The sequence below is a fragment of the Lycium ferocissimum genome, unplaced genomic scaffold (assembly GCF_029784015.1).
Source record: "Lycium ferocissimum isolate CSIRO_LF1 unplaced genomic scaffold, AGI_CSIRO_Lferr_CH_V1 ctg4031, whole genome shotgun sequence".
Classification (NCBI taxonomy): domain Eukaryota; kingdom Viridiplantae; phylum Streptophyta; class Magnoliopsida; order Solanales; family Solanaceae; genus Lycium; species Lycium ferocissimum.
In genome coordinates, this window is record NW_026725547.1 from 3,344 (window position 1) to 22,211 (window position 18,868).

Genomic DNA, 18,868 nt, shown 5'->3' on the forward strand with positions numbered 1-18,868 from the left:
TCATTTCATGATTAAGAGTCCAGTAAGATTATGAGTATAACGAGAACCAGCGGGTTCGCTCGGCTCTAAGTGAGGGTCGGGTGCCCATCATGCCCTATCAGAATTGGGGTGTGACAAAGTGCTCATACCACTTTTGTCACGACTCAACCGGAGGGCCATGACGGGCACCCGGTGCTAACCTACCCGGGGACCTTTTATCGTACTCTCATATTCACATCTAGGTGAGCTACATGGCTTACGCATAATTTATATACAACAATAGTGCTAATCTCATTGGGCAACAACACATTTATATCATCATCAATAACAATGCCCATATCCATATACACAAGCCGACGAGGCTATCAAAATGATATACAAAATATGAGCCGACAAGGCTGCAAGACATCTAACCATACACAACTGTCTACGAGCCTCTAAGGAGAGTATGTAACATCATATAGGCGGGACAGGACCCTGCCATTCCCATATGTATGTACGCAAAAGAATAATACCCAAAAGCTGTAGCGCCGGTTGAGATAGAGCTCCTCTATGTAGTCCCTGAAAAGAAATCTACGGATCAAGCCTGTCTCCCGGTCCACCTGCGGGCATGACGCAGCGTCCACAAACAAAAGGACGTCAGTACGAATAATGTACTGAGTATGTAAAGCATAATCAACATCATAATAGAAACGTAAGAAATAACATAAGATAGAGAGGTCACGAGATAATGAAGCCATTTATACCTCTAGCGTTGTTCATCGTATTTACTTATCCCCTTTCTAATGGGAACCTTCCATTTCATACATTTAGAGGTGTAGTAGTATCATACCCGACCATAGAGATTCGGTGTCTTACATACCCGTCCATGATAAGGTTCGGTGTTATACGTACCCGGCCCTACCAAGGCTCAGTGTTATCCGTACCCAACTGCAGTGGTGTGCGCGCGATAGATATCATACCCGGCCATGAAGGCTCGGTGCGCTTAGTAGTCATACTTTAATACATACATATATATATATATATACATATATATATATATATATATATATATATATATATATATATATATATATATATACATAGAAGCACATACACGTTCTCAACATTATCATCGTCATCATCATTTTCATTATATCCTTCCTTAGAGAATCAACTATCATAGGATGGGACCAATGGTATCATGATATTTATCAAGAATCATGAGCCTTAGCGATTCTAGGAATGAAGTTATTTGGAAGACGCTATGGAACTCATATGAAGGTATTTAGCAATGGGACCATGCCTTAATGAAAGAAGGGTTAGCCTTACATACCTCGTCGTCTTCTTAACTACTTAACGTTCACCGTTGAAGCTTGGAAAATCTACATTTAAAAGGATTCATACCTTGGTTAAGCCTTAAAGATACTCTTAAATCCAAACTAGAACAATTCATGAGTTAACGAAAATCGGGCAGCATTTCCCCTATTTCATCGACTTCCACCATATCACAAAACAACTCCCAAATAACCATAATAACATCTACAATATCATAATCACGTAGTCACATTCCATTAAGTCTTCCATATTCATTCTCATATTCAACTTACACTAGCAACTTCACACCAACCCTTTGCACATTTTTCATAGAACGTGTCTCATTGTCATTATTACCTTCTATAGCAAGATTATATCCATATCACACTAAGAATCATAACTCAAGTTAGCTTACTACTCAAAAACATCATAAAAACAACATTTAGAACTCATTTTCTACTTTCTCCTTCCACTCAAGTTGTTCAACAACTAAACATTCTTGATAACATGTAATAAGCATGAAAACTAACCTTTTATCTCATAAGAATGAGCTTTAGAGCAAGCTATCAACTTATATGAAAACCCGAGCTTCAATACCCAAAGAATTCTTGAAGTCTAATAACCCTAGCAAGACTTCTAACACATGGATATCTTGATTCTTGCCTCTTGATATTTAATCTCCCTTGGATTTTTGCTTGGATTAGTTTATGGATTTGAAGAGAGGGTTTTTGGAGAGCTTTTAGATCATATTTGGTAAAATAAAATGTCCAAATGAAGTGGAGTGAAATATATAAAGCGTAACTTAAAATCCCGTTGGGCAGTTATACGGAGCATTTTGACGGGCCGTCAAAATTTACACCTCGGAAAATTTCATGTCGTTGCACAGTAAATAGACTAACATGGGGTAAGAAGTATATAATGTTCCTATGAGTAAGAAGTAGTAATTAACGGTTCTAATTAAGATTCCAAAGACGTTTGAGGCAAGAGAAAAAGAATTCGTCGAAGAATGTCAAGCTTAAGTTGTGTCTAGGAAAAGGGTTTGCAAAGTACCGAGCTAATGTTGATTTAATAATGTCTTAGGGAGAATTTATAACACCCCTTAGATTGCTAATGAAGTGTTAAAAAAGTGTTAAGAAGGTTCCATAAGGATTGGAGATCAAACGAAGCGACGAGAACAAGTTTGGAGAAAAAATGGATTATACGACCATTTATACGGTCCGTATAATATTATACGGTCCGTAAAATGGTCCGTGTAACCGTTACAGTGAAGGTCCATCACTGATGGAGTTATACGGTCAATTATACGGACCGTATAAGATTATACGGACCGTATAATGGTTCGTATAACACCCGACAGACAGTTTTAATTTTTATAAAAAAAAGGACTCCAAGTCTCATTTCTCATTCCTTATTTCTACCACTTCTCTCTAAACCTCAAGACCATTCCACACACTTCATTTACATGAATCCAAGGAAAATCAAAGATCAAATACCAAAAACTAGTAGAATCAAGTGCAGGAATGCTAGCTAGGGTTGATGGTAGCAAGAAATCTCAGAATTGAAGTTAGGGTTTTCTCCAAGTGAGGCATTTCCATCCAAAACCCATTCCAACACAATCAAAGGTAAGTTTTATGATCGTTTCATGTTATTTAGAATATTGAATGGTTGGGTGACTCAGATTATGGAAGAAAGTAGAATATGGAGCTCATATGTGAAACAATGGTGTTCTTGAATAGTAGTGTGACATGAACCATAATTCTTGAGATAGTATGAGAATAATTTCGTTATAAATGATATTAAGAATATTGTAGAAACATTATATGAGGAAGAATGTGGTATTATATTATGGCCATGGCTATGGATGACCTTGAAAGGAAAATTTGAGAATTGAATAATGTCGAACTTGTCGACGCTATTGACTATGGTATCATGAATGTTGTATTTGATGTTTGGGAGTTGTTATATTATTTGGAGGAAGTCGTATAAACAAAGGATATGCTGCCCAATATTTATTAGCTCTAGCTTAAGCTTGAGTATATTATCGATTATCTAATCTTAGCACGAATTCTCTTGAATGTAGAGTCGTCGGCTTCGAAGGGAACCATTTAGTCGATAGAGTTAAGGAGACAAAGAGGTATGTAAGGCTAACCCTTCTTTCTAAAGGCATGTTTTTCCTCATTTTGCGTCTATACGAGATATTCACGCTATTCCTATTCTTATAAAGGTTGTAAGCTCATGACCCTCGAGATTTTCTTGATATTATTGACAATGTTTCTTGTGATGATAATGATAACGATTATGATGATGAGTTCAATTTTAGAGATGCCATCCAAGATATCCCAAGATATCCAAAACGTCTAAATCTTAGGGACGCTAGAAGCTCATAACTTACAATATTCTTGAGATCCTTTGGCCAAAGCTCCTAATAGTGATAATAATAATAATGATGACGATGATAGTAGTGATGATGATGATGATGATAATAGAGATGATGATAATGATGACGATGCTAATAGTGATAATGATAATGATAATAGTGATAATGATGATGATGATGATAATGATAATAGTGATGACGATAAAGATGATGGGATTCAATAATAGAAATCGGGAGTTTATAGACTTTGTGTCACCCCGATAGTGTTGAAATGTTTCTCTCGGATACATATGTATGTTATAAATGTATGAATGCTATGTTGTGACACCGAGCCTATATGGCCGAGTACGATATCCATTGTGCGCGTACCACTGCAGTCAGGTACGTATAACACTGAGCCTTGGTAGGGCTAGGTACGGATAACACTGAGCCTTGGTAAGGATAGGTACGGATAACACTGAGCCTTGGTACGGCCAGGTACGTCTAACACCAAGCTTTATTATAGCTGGGTACGTAAGACACCGAACCCCTATGGTCGGGTATGATACTACTATGTGTTCAAATGTATAAAATGGAAGTTTCCCAGTAGAAAGAGGATAAGTAAGTTTAACGAACATTGCTAGAGGTATACCTAGCTCTTTCATTTCATAACTCGTCCATACTATGTTATTTCATATGCTTACATTATGCTATTGATTATGCTTTACATACTCAGTACATTACCCGTACTGACGTCCCTTTGCCTGGGGGCGCTGTGTTTCATGTCAAACAGCCCCATATTGCTTTGCAGGAAAGTTTTTTGGGAGTTTGACTATAGGATGTTCCAGACTAGTAGCTGGATTGGTAGACTCCATTCGGTTCGGAGTGATACCGCGTCGGAGTATGTCCTTATGAGCTGAGTCATGCACATTATGGGTATGTTGGGGTCCTGTCCCAACTTAGGTTTTGATATTATATCTTATGTTAGAGACTTTTGCAGACAGAGTCATGTATACAGTACATTAGCCTTGTAAGCAGCTATACAAGCCGATGTAGCATTATGCATTACTTTACGGATTCATATTATTACAGATTTTTACTTGAGTTAAGGAAGACGAAAAGAATGTTTTGAAAAGCTTTCATTATGCATATCATTTCATGATTAAGAGTCCAGTAAGATTATGAGTATAACGAGAACCAGCGGGTTCGCTCGGCTCTAAGTGAGGGTCGGGTGTTCATCATGCCCTATCAGAATTGGGGTGTGACAAAGTGGTATCAGAGCAGTTCGTCCTAGGGGTGTCTGCAAAGTCGTGTCTAGTAGAGTTTTGTTTATGGTGTGTTGCGCGCCACATATATAAACAGGAGTTTACAGGGCATTTAGGATGGTTACTCTTCTTTCATATCTAAGATCATGCGATAGAGCCATGTTATAGGAAATGAGGTTCCTTATAGTAATCCTTGATTACAGCAAAAGAAACGGTATCGACCGAAGGAAGTGAGTGATGATATTGGAAGTTACAGAGGTAGGTCACTTTGTTGGGGCTATGTTATCAGAATATATATTTATATTATAATGGATTGGTTGTCGTAAAGGTAAGTCAGAGAAAGTACAACAAAGGAATTAATTAAATGTATCTCTTGATGATAAGTTCAGTTATAATTTTGTGAACTAAACAAATTGAATGAATCAGTACAAAGGTAAGCAACGGTACGAAAGGATGTATGTCGGGTAAGGTAAGAATATTGAGGTATGATTGAAATGCAAAGCTGAAGGATGAAAGGGAAAGTAAATAGGAAGGCATAACAGGGCAGATCGCTAAAGGATCAGGTACATCTCGAGGTGTGATATATGAGGTAAGTTTCGACATCTTTGTACTTTTACTTGAAATTGGGAGCCCTGTGTGGCTGAGATATGTGGTATATATATATTAGCCCTGTGTGGCTGAGATATGTCATATATATATATATATATATATATATATATATATATATATATATATATATATATATATATATATATTAGCCCTGTGAGGCATTGTTGGTATATGCTACGTGTAGGTTTTTGGATAGTAAGAAATATAGAGGAAACCCTGCTGAAATTTTTCTAGAATTTAAAGAAGATAACACATAAGATTGTAATATGTTCTAACGGGAAAAAGATGTTGTGTAAAAAGTAATGGCAGGACAGGATTAAGTTAGGAGTATCATTGACAACTACAAGAGGTGAGTTAAATGTTGTTGAATTGATAGTAACAGTAATTATAAGATCAACATTGATATGGTAAAGGGAAATGCTAGAGTAAACTTGGGAGACTGGTAGTACTAAAACATGGCATAGAAGAGAAAGGGTAACTCCAATAGAGTGTGATACTGGAGTATTGATTGGATGGATAAGCACAAGTAAGATATGACAAGTCTGTTAGCAAAATAGAGTAACAACATGACTGAGACAAGGGTTCGAAGTATGAAGGGTTATAACGAATGTAAATACCTTGGTAAGACGACTTATGTGGTAAGTGTAATAGGGCTGATCGGAAAGAATAATAAGTTAGGTATGCTTACTCCACGAGGTTTATTCCATTTTATACGCAGGCTTGCGGACGAGATCAAGAAGTGGCACTCTATAGAGGTGATTATGATTAGGATATAATGAGAACATAGCAAGAACTGTAATACAAAGTAAGTAAAGTATAGCGAGGAAACGACTAAGATGTGACATGTTCTATATGAATAAAGAGTGAATGCAAGTGTGAAACAATAAGCGAACCATAGGGCAGTAGATAAGAAAGCTTATAAGACCTTGTTAGGGGAAAATCCAGTAAAGAGGTTTCGTAATGACGGAAATGATAGCAAGCAAAAGGAAGGAAAAAGAAATAATGGCAAAGTAGTAACAGTTTGTGATTTGTATAATCGAGAGCATGAGTGATATCTTTGGCTGGGTGTAAAAGACCAAGACTACGGAAAGATGAATAACGAAATAGAATGATTGTTAGGAAAGGGATAAACATAATAAGGATGAGAGGGGATGATCAGAATGAGCAGACTAAGTTTTGGAAGCGAAGAATGGATTGTATAGAAGTAATGTATTCTAAAATACAAGGCGATGCTGAGTTAAGAATAGGGTTCCTTGTGCGAGGAATAAGGGATTGATTATAAAACGGGAGGTAATAAGATAAATTGAGGAGGGAAGAATGTAAAGGAATAAGTATAGGTATAGAAAGAAAAGGAAATATGCGAAGTACGCACGCTTAGGAAGTAGTCGTAATATGAGAAAAGGAAGATGCATCTCCTACAAATATCCTATACCAAGACAGAGCGAGTAAAGCATATAAAGGACTAAGTTGGAGAGAAAAATGTGGCCATGAGTTACGAGTTTACCGTACGATGATAAAACGATAAAGCAAGGTGTCACACCCTTAATCCGATAGGAGGGCCGAGCGAACCCGCTGACTCTCGTGACACTCATAATCATATTGGGCCTTCATAGCATAACATAAGTACATAATGAAAGATTTTCAGAAAACAAGCTTACTTTTCATCTTTTTCAAATCAAGTAAGACCGTAATCGTATAAAACATTTTTCAGTATAAAACCCGTAAAATAAAATAATGCATCACAATACATCGCTTATGGAGCCGCTTACAAAATTGACATACTACATACACGACACTGTACAAAGTCTCTAACATGGAACATGAAACGATATCATAATGCTCGACTCGGCAAAGACTCCGGAGAAAATGGAGCTCGCCAATCCCGCCGGAACATCTTTTTGCTAATATCTTCAACTCATCCGGGTGTACGCGCGGCATGAAACGCGGCCCCCGAAGAAGGGGTCAGTACGGAATATGTACCGAGTATGTAAAGCATGAAATATAGTAAGCGGGATCATCGAAGTAAAGAGTACAGAAAATCATAAGACTTGCCTTCGAAAACATATGTCATGCATGTCAATGTTATAAAATCATCGTAGAAGCATATAGCGTGTCCCGGACCTCTAGCGAGGGACTCGGTGAGTAATATCATAATATACATATATAAAGTGTACATATAACGTGCCCCGGCCCTCTAATGAGGGACGCGGTAAATAAAATCATATCATCATCATGCATGCATATACATATATATATATATATATATATATATATATATATATATAACGTGCCCCGGCCCTCTAGTGAGGGACGCGGTGAATAACGTGTCCCGCCCCTCTAGCAAGTGGACTCGGTATGCCATCCGGCCGCCATCCCCATCATCACATCATCATATATATATATATATAACGTGCCCCGGCCCTCTAGTGAGGGACGCGGTGAATAATGCAATAGAATCGTGCACGAATACATGCCCTGGCCCGGGACGCAGTGAAGGACATATTGAGGTTGGCACGAGCAGAGTAGTGAGAAACCAAATGCAATTAAAACATCTCAAAGACTCAATGAAGTAGTCTAAACGGAATGTCATTTGAAAGTCGGACAATAGTTATATCAAATATCTTTTCGGAAACATAGCATACATCATAAACGTATTAGCAAAACCATAGGGATCATAGTCATATTCAAACCATAGGGATCATAGTCTTATGCCAAACCAATCCGAGTCCGCCTCGAAAAGTTACAAACCTTATTCACTTTAGAACTTTCTACGAACAAATCAAAGCGATCCGAGCCTTTATGTGAAAGTTACAGACGTTCGTAGTTTCGGAATCGTTTAGGAAACAAACTCTTTTTGAAAACAAACTTTTATGCAATCTTTGAAATCCATTCATGCGAAAAACATAAAGACCATAATTTGACTACATTAAGAATATGAATATCAAGAAACAAATATGGATCATAAACATGCTCGGATCGCAAGAGTAGAATCACCTCGGGGTACGTGTCATAACTTACTTTTCACTAAGACATGCCAAAGAAAGAAGGGTTAAGCTTTACATACCTCGATCGCTTCCTAAGCTAATCCAACTCAAGTCTCGACTCTCCAAGGTCACACAGCGTCAATAGATATCGAACATTAGTCATAAACATCGAAGAATTAAATTCCAAGCCATTACTTTTTCTACAGAAATTTGGGCAGCATTTCCCCTATAAATACGACATCCCCGAGAATTCAACTCGGCCAAATCTTCAACCACAATACCAACAACCATATAAACAACATCAATAATTAATTCAAAACGCATTCTAGCATTAATAACTCCTTACTACATAATTCGACGACATTCTTTTATACTCATTCCAACTACATATATTCAACCCAACATCGACGATTACATGTTCAAGCACCAATCCGAAACCATTCACATAAGATTCAAGAGCGCTTTAAGCAATCCGCAAAATATTCAAAACAATTCAAACAATGTACTACTCCACCCGAAACTTTCCAAACTTGGCAAGAGCAACACAATGCATTCTTTTCTTCCAAATTCATAAGCTATATCAACAATTCACACAATGACAACATTCTTATCATAAATACTACAAACCATATTACAATTTCATTAGCTTCCAAAACATCCCACAAACGGCTACAACTTCCACTTGAGTCATTGAACTTTCATTCTCATCATAGAATATATAACAACAACAACCAAAATACTAAATAACAATAATTCATCATTCCTACAACACATGGCACATTCACGGCCACAACAACAACACACGGATACAACTTCAACATCACCCTTTCATGCATTTCTCTCATTTCTACATATCACAACATGCACAAATCATTCATAAAACATGTAAAAGGAAGATTAAACCTCACATTCTTGCCTCAACTCCACCACTCGGCTAAAGTTGTGTTTGGCGAAAACGATTGCTTTGCTTGCTCCAACAACAATTCCACGTTAACGAGGGCCTTCCATTTAGTAAGAAAACTAGGAGAAAAATAATTTTTCTTGGTCAACTTCCATGGTGGCATGTTCGGCCACCATGGCCGAACTTTTGCCTTCTTTTCTTTTTCTCTAAACTTCATGAATTTTCTAGGTGGGAGATGGAAAAGATGACTAATTAGTCATCTTCTATGCTCTTATATTAAACATCCATGTGGCCATGGCCCACATCACATGTGGCCGGCCACATGGCCCCTTTTTATTCATGAATTAACACTTCCATTAATTCATTTTTGGCCCCAAGTTTTCATGAAATGTCCAACTTCCCATAATTCACTTTTGGTCCCATATTTCATAAAATATTAGTTTTCAAAATTCCACTTTTAACCCCAAATTTTCCTTAATATCTCCATACCAATAAAATCATAAGCGACTTACGCCTTACAACAAAGTCGGAAAATAGCCTTATCCAAAACTCGTCGCAACCAACTTAAAATATTCCGACGTACAAAATGCGAGATATAACATCCTTCCCCCCTTTGGAACATTCGTCCTCAAATGTTCAACTCGTCGTCTAGGGTCTTAAGGGGCTCGAGGGGGGTTTCCTTTACAACCATAACATGCCATCTCATTTACCAATCATATTTCTCTTTCATTTCCTCCTCAGGTTCGCAAGTCATTTCCTTTCTATTATCATCCCGCCGCGGTGCCTTAACAGAAGCTACGTCTTTAACACGCAACCTTCTTGCCTTACAATTAGTGTAATAAGGTTCGGTGCATCTCAAGTGAAGCTTTTCCTTCTTGTCGAATCTGATTACGTTCTTCACGGATGATATCTTCAAGCACCCATTCGCCAGTCTGGAATTCTAAGTGTCGATACTGATTGTCGTCATATGATTTCTGTCGTTTCTGAGCTACTAATAGTCGTTCCCTGCTTTAACCATTATCGGCTGATACAATTCTGAAAGAGGTTGGCGTATAAATTCACCCTCCTTTTAGTGGCCATCTAGTTCTGATCACTTGCTTAAATCGTCTTACAATCTTTCTTTACTCATCTTGTCACATTTTCAACACATTGTCTCATATCATTACCTTATCTCTAATCCGAACTCTTCTATCGTCCCTTTGCTCAGATCTTGCTCTCAACTTTCCCGTCACACGTGATGTTGCAATCTTTACCCGAATGTACGAAGGGGGTAAAATTATTCTAAGAACCGCCTCAACGTAGCTTCACTAATTCTTATGTTTCACTTTATCTTTGCCTCTCTTCTCCTACCACCAGCGTCGGAATACATTTTTTTTTGTTCAACCATAAGCATGTCCTGTTCGTTCTCAGTACTAGTTTCACCTCAGTAATTTATCTCAAACCATCATAACATCTTTCCTTAATGCTCCTAAAGTATTATCACCGTATTGTTGTTACCGACCCTAAACTTTTCTCGTTAAGCATTTACTTGGTCTCACCTCCAGGGTATAAATATTCATAGGTAACATGACTGCCCTTGCACGACCTGCATATTTAATCTTAGTCACGATCGTTCCTTCTCCGGTTCGTACTATTCCACATCTCACTCCCATGCTCGCATTTGCTAGGAGTCTACCTTGTCATACTCCTTTTCCCTGCTTTTCTTACTCTCTACCATAGGAAACTTTCTACTGCTAGCAACCACTCTATTGCCTACATCTTAACCTCTGATCCCGTATAGTCGTACTACCTTTCACAATGTCTCCGTAAGCTACTCGTTACTTTCCTTTGTCATATTCCCTTTTTAAGTCTCCATTTCCTAATATCATGTTATTCCGGATACTTACAATTAATTCTCAGCGCCATCTCGATTATTACCCTGACTTCTATTCCTTTACTGCTGGCTTTTCGATCTCCCTAGCTTGTCTCAGCAAAGAACTTTACCTGCGGCCCAAGCATTCGTATCCAGGACATTGTAGCGTCGATTGTCTTCGTCTTACACTTGTATCTCTCTCCCTCGCTTCCCCCCTTTAGGGGTGTACTTATACTATCGCCCAATTCTACTTTGCCCTAAATCCGTATTTCCAATCTCAATTAAGCGGTACTTTTATCCCGACATTTTGATCCCCTTGCCGTTCATTTACTCACGTTGATTACCGGAATACATATATCCGCTGATCTAACCATGTATAGGATATCCTGTGCGTACCTATGTACACATATAGCCCCTACTATCTTGCTTACAAGATATCTCCATTATATATTCCGACTCACCCTAACTCACCCTAGAACCGTGATGCACTTTTCTTCCTCTTTATCGGCCTAATTACATCCGTCTCCGCGATCTTTTAGGTTTCTCGCCCACCTCGACTCTTAATTTATCCTTACGTCACTCTAACTCCTCATTTACTTCTTGCTTACGAATTTGTAGAATTTTCGTAAAACTTCCCGGGGGTCACCCATCCTAGAATTTCTCTCGCTTTAGCACGCTTAACTTTAGAACTCCGATGAATACGACACTTTAACGCTCGTATAACTGCGTCCACCCTACCGCATCACCTTTGTCACGTATTTTAGAGTAAGTCGAAGTCCTAACGGATTTCGAAACGTCCTCATAACACGTTTCCCTCCGAATTAGAAGGGTTTCTTAGTCTCCTGACTTCACAATTTCTATTTTAACTCCCTTTAATCCTCAATATTCACGTTTCACCTCTAGACATGACTACTTTTCCGTCTTAGACCTCCAGATCTCAATGGCGAGGAATACACCTCGATCACCGCTACTTACAGATACTCGGTTGTCGGCCTTTGGATTTCTGCCCTTATTTGACCTCGTCCTCATCCTTTCTATAACCGAGCCTTCCATAGCCCCGTCACTTCTGACACCTGGATCCTTAACGACGCGTGTCATGGTCTATTACTATGCCGTTGTCTCACTCCCTTCTTATTTCCTTCTTCCAATTACCCTTTCTTCGCTCACCCTCGCTAATATTCCCGTTATTAAGTAACCCTTATCCTAAACTTCCCCTACCGAACTTAATAAGTTCCACTCATTCGTTCTGTAGCTCGCTTTCCCATTTCACACTTGCCCTTATACCCTAGCTACATAGATCATATCATAGCTTGAGCCATTTCCTCACTAGGCTTACTTATTTCCGTAACAATCCTCACTATGCTTACATTGTGTCCTATTCGTAATCAACCCTATATTGTATCGCTTCTTAATCCTTTCTGATCAACTTTACCCTTAACGTTTCACAACTGTCTTATCGATACATTCGTATCCATTACAATTCCTTTCCTCCGTACTCTTGTCTTAATCATACTATTACTTCTTTTAGCTATAGGCTCGTCGTAATTCGCTCCTGCTTGTCCATTCGGTCGGTACCTTAAATAACACTCCGTCACAACCTGCCCTTTTTTTTTTTTTTTTTGGGATCGTCTTTTAGGATTACAAGCCCTTTCCAAATTTCTCTCGCCATATCGATGTCGAACTCCTAATTATTATTATTCCCAATTCAGTAATTAACTTCTTTCTCGGTGTCGGCCACACTCATAACTTAGTCAAGTTTTTATCATTACTATTGGCTCGACCTTCCAAGACATATCACAAACCTAAATCTCATTCTTTCTTTATTCCTGGAAAAATTTCGGCAGAGTTTCCTCTGGTAATTATTATCATCTCAAAACCTGTACACAAGGAATACCAACAATGCCTCACAGGGCCAACATATATATGCATATCGTATCATATTACAGCCACACAGGGCTCCCAATATCATCAACAGTGAAAAAATAATTGAACGAACCTCATATTCCCAACTCAACCGGCACCTGTTACACTTTCTTGTTTACTTTCCCTTTTTGATCACAGCTTGTATTTCAATCGTACTTCGATATCCTACCCGACATATATTTTTCATACCATTGCTTACCTTCATGCTTTATAGCTTCCAATATCGCTGTCACTTTCTTCCGTCGACACCATTCTTCGGCTGCAGTCAAAAATCAGGGTAAGGAATCCCGTTTCCTACGACTTGGCTCTATGGCACGATCTAAGATGTCAAAGAAGAGTAACCATCCTAGATGCCCCGTAGCCTCCTGTTTATAAATGTGGCGCGCTTCACACCATAAACAAGACTCTCCGGACACGACTTTGCAGACAACCCCTAGGACGAACCGCTCTGATACCAATTTGTCACACCCTTAATCCGATAGGGTGTGATGGGCACCCGACCCTTACCTAGGGCCGAGCGAACCCGCTGACTCTCGTGACACTCATAATCATATTGGGCCTTCATAGCATAACATAAGTACATAATGAAAGATTTTCAGAAAACAAACTTGCTTTTCATCTTTTTCAAATCAAGTAAGACCTGTAATCGTATAAAACCCGTAAAATAATGCATCACAATACATCGGCTTATGGAGCCGCTTACAAAATTGACATACTACATACACGACACTGTCTGCAAAGTCTCTAACATGGAACATGAAACGATATCATAATGCTCTGACTCGGCAAAGACTCGGAGAAAATGGAGCTCGCCAATCCCGCCGGAACATCTTTTGCTAATATCTTCAACTCATCCGGGTGTACCGCGCGCATGAAACGCAACCCCCGAAGAAAGGGGGGTCGCACGGAATATGTACTGAGTATGTAAAGCATGAAATATAGTAAGCGGGATCATACCGAAGTAAAGAGTACAGAAAATCATAAGACTTGCCTTCGAAAACATATATCATGCATGTCAATGTTATAAAATCATCGTAGAACATATAGCGTGTCCCGACCTCAGCGAGGGACTCGGTGAGTAATATCATAATATACATATATAAAGTGTACATATAACGTGCCCCGGCCCTCTAATGAGGGACGCGGTAAATAAAATCATATCATCATCATGCATGCATATCCATATATATATATATATATATATATATATATATATATATATATATATATATATATATATATATATATATATGTCCCGCCCCTCTAGTGAGGGACGCGGTGAATAACGTGCCTCGGCCCCATCCCAAGGGACTCTATGCCATCACGCCATCCCCATCATCACATCATCATCATATATATATATAACGTGCCCCGGCCCTCTAGTGAGGGACGCGGTGAATAATGCAATAGAATCGTGCACGAATACATGCCCTGGCCCGGGACGCAGTGAAGGACATATTGAGGCTGGCACGAGCAGAGTAGTGAGAAACCAAATGCAATTAAAACATCTCAAAGACTCAATGAAGTAGTCTAAACGGAATGTCATTTGAAAGTCGGACAATAGTTATATCAAATATCTTTCGGAAACATAGCATACATCATAAACGTATTAGCAAAACCATAGGGATCATAGTCATATTCAAACCATAGGGATCATAGTCTTATGCCAAACCAATCCGAGTCCGCCTCGGAAAGTTACAAACCTTATTCACTTTAGAACTTTCTACGAACAAATCGAAGCGATCCGAGCCTTTATGTGAAAGTTACGGACGTTCGTAGTTTCGGAATCGTTTAGGAAACAAACTCTTTTTGAAAACAAACTTTTATGAAATCTTTGAAATCCATTCATGCGAAAAACATAAAGACCATAATTTGACTACATTAAGAATATGAATATCAAGAAACAAATATAGATCATAAACATGCTCGGATCGCAAGAGTAGAATCACCTCGGGGTACGTGTCATAACTTACTTTTCACTAAGACATGCCAAAGAAAGAAAGGTTAAGCTTTACATACCTCGATCGCTTCCTAAGCTAATCCAACTCAAGTCTCGACTCTCCAAGGTCTACACAGCGTCAATAGATATCGAACATTAGTCATAAACATCGAAGAATTAAATTCCAAGCCATTACTTTTTCTACAGAAATTTGGGCAGCATTTCCCCTATAAATACGACATCCCCGAGAATTCAACTCGGCCAAATCTTCAACAACAATACCAACAACCATATAAACAACATCAATAATTAATTCAAAACGCATTCTAGCATTAATAACTCCTTACTACATAATTCGACGACATTCTTTTATACTCATTCCAACTACATATATTCAACCCAACATCGACGATTACATGTTCAAGCACCAATCCGAAACCATTCACATAAGATTCAAGAACATTTAAACAATCCATGGAATATTCAAAACAATTCAAACAATGTACTACTCCACCCGAAACTTTCCAAACTTGGCAATAAGAGCAACACAATGCATTCTTTTCTTCCAAATTCATAAGCTATATCAACAATTCACACAATGACAACATTCTTATCATAAATACTACAAACCATATTACAATTTCATTAGCTTCCAAAACATCCCACAAACGGCTACAACTTCCACTTGAGTCATTGAACTTTCATTCTCATCATAGAATATATAACAACAACAACCAAAATACTAAATAACAATAATTCATCATTCCTATAACACATGGCACATTCACGGCCACAACAACAACACACGGATACAACTTCAACATCACCCTTTCATGCATTTCTCTCATTTCTACATATCACAACATGCACAAATCATTCATAAAACATGTAAGGAAGATTAAACCTCACATTCTTGCCTCAACTCCACCACTCGGCTAAAGTTGTGTTTGGCGAAAACGATTGCTTTGCTTGCTCCAACAACCATTCCACGTTAACGAGGGCCTTCCATTTAGTAAGAAAACTAGGAGAAAAATAATTTTTCTTGGTCAACTTCCATGGTGGCATGTTCGGCCACCATGGCCGAATTTTTGCCTTCTTTTCTTTTTCTCTAAACTTCATGAATTTTCTAGGTGGGAGATGGAAAAGATGACTAATTAGTCATCTTCTATGCTCTTATATTAAACATCCATGTGGCCATGGCCCACATCACATGTGGCCGGCCACATGGCCCCCTTTTATTCATGAATTAACCACTTCCATTAATTCATTTTTGGCCCCAAGTTTTCATGAAATGTCCAACTTCCCATAATTCACTTTTGGTCCCATATTTCATAAAATATTAGTTTCCAAAATTCCACTTTTAACCCCAAATTTTCCTTAATATCTCCATACCAATAAAATCATAAGCGACTTACGCCTTACAACAAAGTCGGAAAATAGCCTTACCCAAAACTCGTCGCAACCAACTGAAAATATTTCGACGTACAAAATGCGAGATATAACACAAGGCTATCATCAACGACAAATGTGATATGATTACGATTGGTTTTGAAATCAATGTTGAGTGCAAAACGAGAGTAAAAGAGTATGAGGCATAAAAGGTATTAGTGGGCATGAGACTTAGATCCTTGAAAACAACGATGGCGGGTTCAAGGGAAAATGCATTTATGGTTACTATAAGTCGATTATAGGAAAGATAACACTATAAGTGAACTCTGAGTATCAAGAATGGGATAAGTGACATTGCATGGATAGTACGGACCACTAGACATACTACTATTTCGAGTATCCCTATGGGACGGAAGTCGTTAATTGGAGTGGATGTAGAGATTAACTCATAACTAACGGTTGAGCTAAGTAAAGCACGTTCTTGTTTGGATTGCGATGTCGGTTGCATTACTTGATTACAAACTGCAAGATGAGTATGTTAAAACTTCACACATGAATTACCGCGGCTATAAATTATGGGGAATGACATGAATATGATGCGGTATAATAAGGGAATTGAGGAAAGGGATACATGAATTCAAGATTTGAAAGTGAGGAAACGGATCATAGAATGGTATAAGTAAGACCCTTAAAGAGGGGAAGCGAGTAAGGAAAATACCAGTGTAGAGATTGAAATGATTAATCCTAAGATGTGACAGATAAAGACTCTAAAACAAAAAGTGAGAGTTATGCGGAAAGGAGTCTAATATCTAGTAAATAAATGAACAAGAATCGAGCGGGTATCTGAGACTGTACTGGAAATCATTCGTGAAGACCTTGAACAACGTGACATTGAGAGCAAATAACTCAAGGAATATTGTAAAAGATAGTGATGCTATACTAGAATAGAGACAAAGGCACTAACGGTAGAGTCGTTTGTTAATGATATTGCGATTTATAAGTGACAATTAAGAAGGGACCTAAAGTTTTCTATAGTAGAATATAAGATGTGATAATCAAGGGACAAATAAAGGAAAGAAAAGAGTATGACGAGATAAGTTACTACAGATAGACAAAAGAGTTTTGGTATGTATGAGATACGTAAAATAGAACAAACCCAAGGAAAGGGAGTTTACAAATAAGAACAGATATTCATACACGAATCACACAAGAACGGTTATGTAACCTGCAAGTATTTACATGTCGAAAATGAAACCAATTGGGTACTTAAAAAGAGGAGTAAGAGGTAAGCAACAAAGGTGTGGTTGTGATACTCCGGGTCAGTTGAGGGAAAATATATGGTAAATTGAGTCGAAATGTTGAGTTGGAATTATCATTAAGGACAAATGGGACAATTGCTCTGAATATGATATAAGTACATGTTATATGTTTCCTACGGTAGCCCCGAGGTGTGTTAGATTGCTTACGAATTCAATAAGATCATTGAATAAGGGGGTTTTGCCAGAAGAACATTACACCCTGAAACTTTCATTCTTGCATCATTATGGTTATAGCGAAATTCCAACAAGTTTACCAGAGGGTTATGAAATTCTCGAAAATTATGAGGCCTTTGATAAGTCGACGATGGACACCTATGACAGGACACCTCGGATTGAATTTATCTCGACTCTACAGATGTGAATCAATACCATTATCATGGTTATATGGAAGAAAGGAAGTGGAAAAGATTTGCAAACCATGTGAAACTTAATACTATTATTGAGCAAGAAAAAGGATTGATGAGTCCGAGTATCAACGAGAATCATATCAGGAAAGTGACTCACTTATATCTCTTGAAAGGATATTTCTGAGGAATCGGGGGAGTATTGCAACCGAGAGTCATTACTAAGAAGAAAACTCATTTTCAGCTATTCAAAGGGAATGTTATAGATAGTGCATGTCAGAGGATTAAAATGATGACTCCCAAAAGAGGTTCAAGATGAAACGTTGTTGCCCCAGGTTTGCAATGCAATACTTTAATTTTAATGCTTTTGGTCGTGTGTGGCCATATGGTGCGTTGTGATATCGTAGCTCTGAGTGGCAGTGTTATTTTGGACTGTTGTGACATAATGGTAGCACTGTATTATAGGGGAAACTCTGGCGAAATTTCTATAGGATTCCCGAGAACTTAACATTCGAGGACAAACGTTTTTAAAGGGGGGAAGAATGTTATACCTCAAAAAATTTCATGTCGTTGCACAGTAAATAGACTAACGCGGGGTAAGAAGTATATAATGTTCCTACGAGTAAGAAGTAGTACTTAACGGTTCGAATTAAGATTCCAAAGACGTTTGGGGCAAGAGAAGAGAATTCGTTGAAGAATGTCAAGCTTAAGT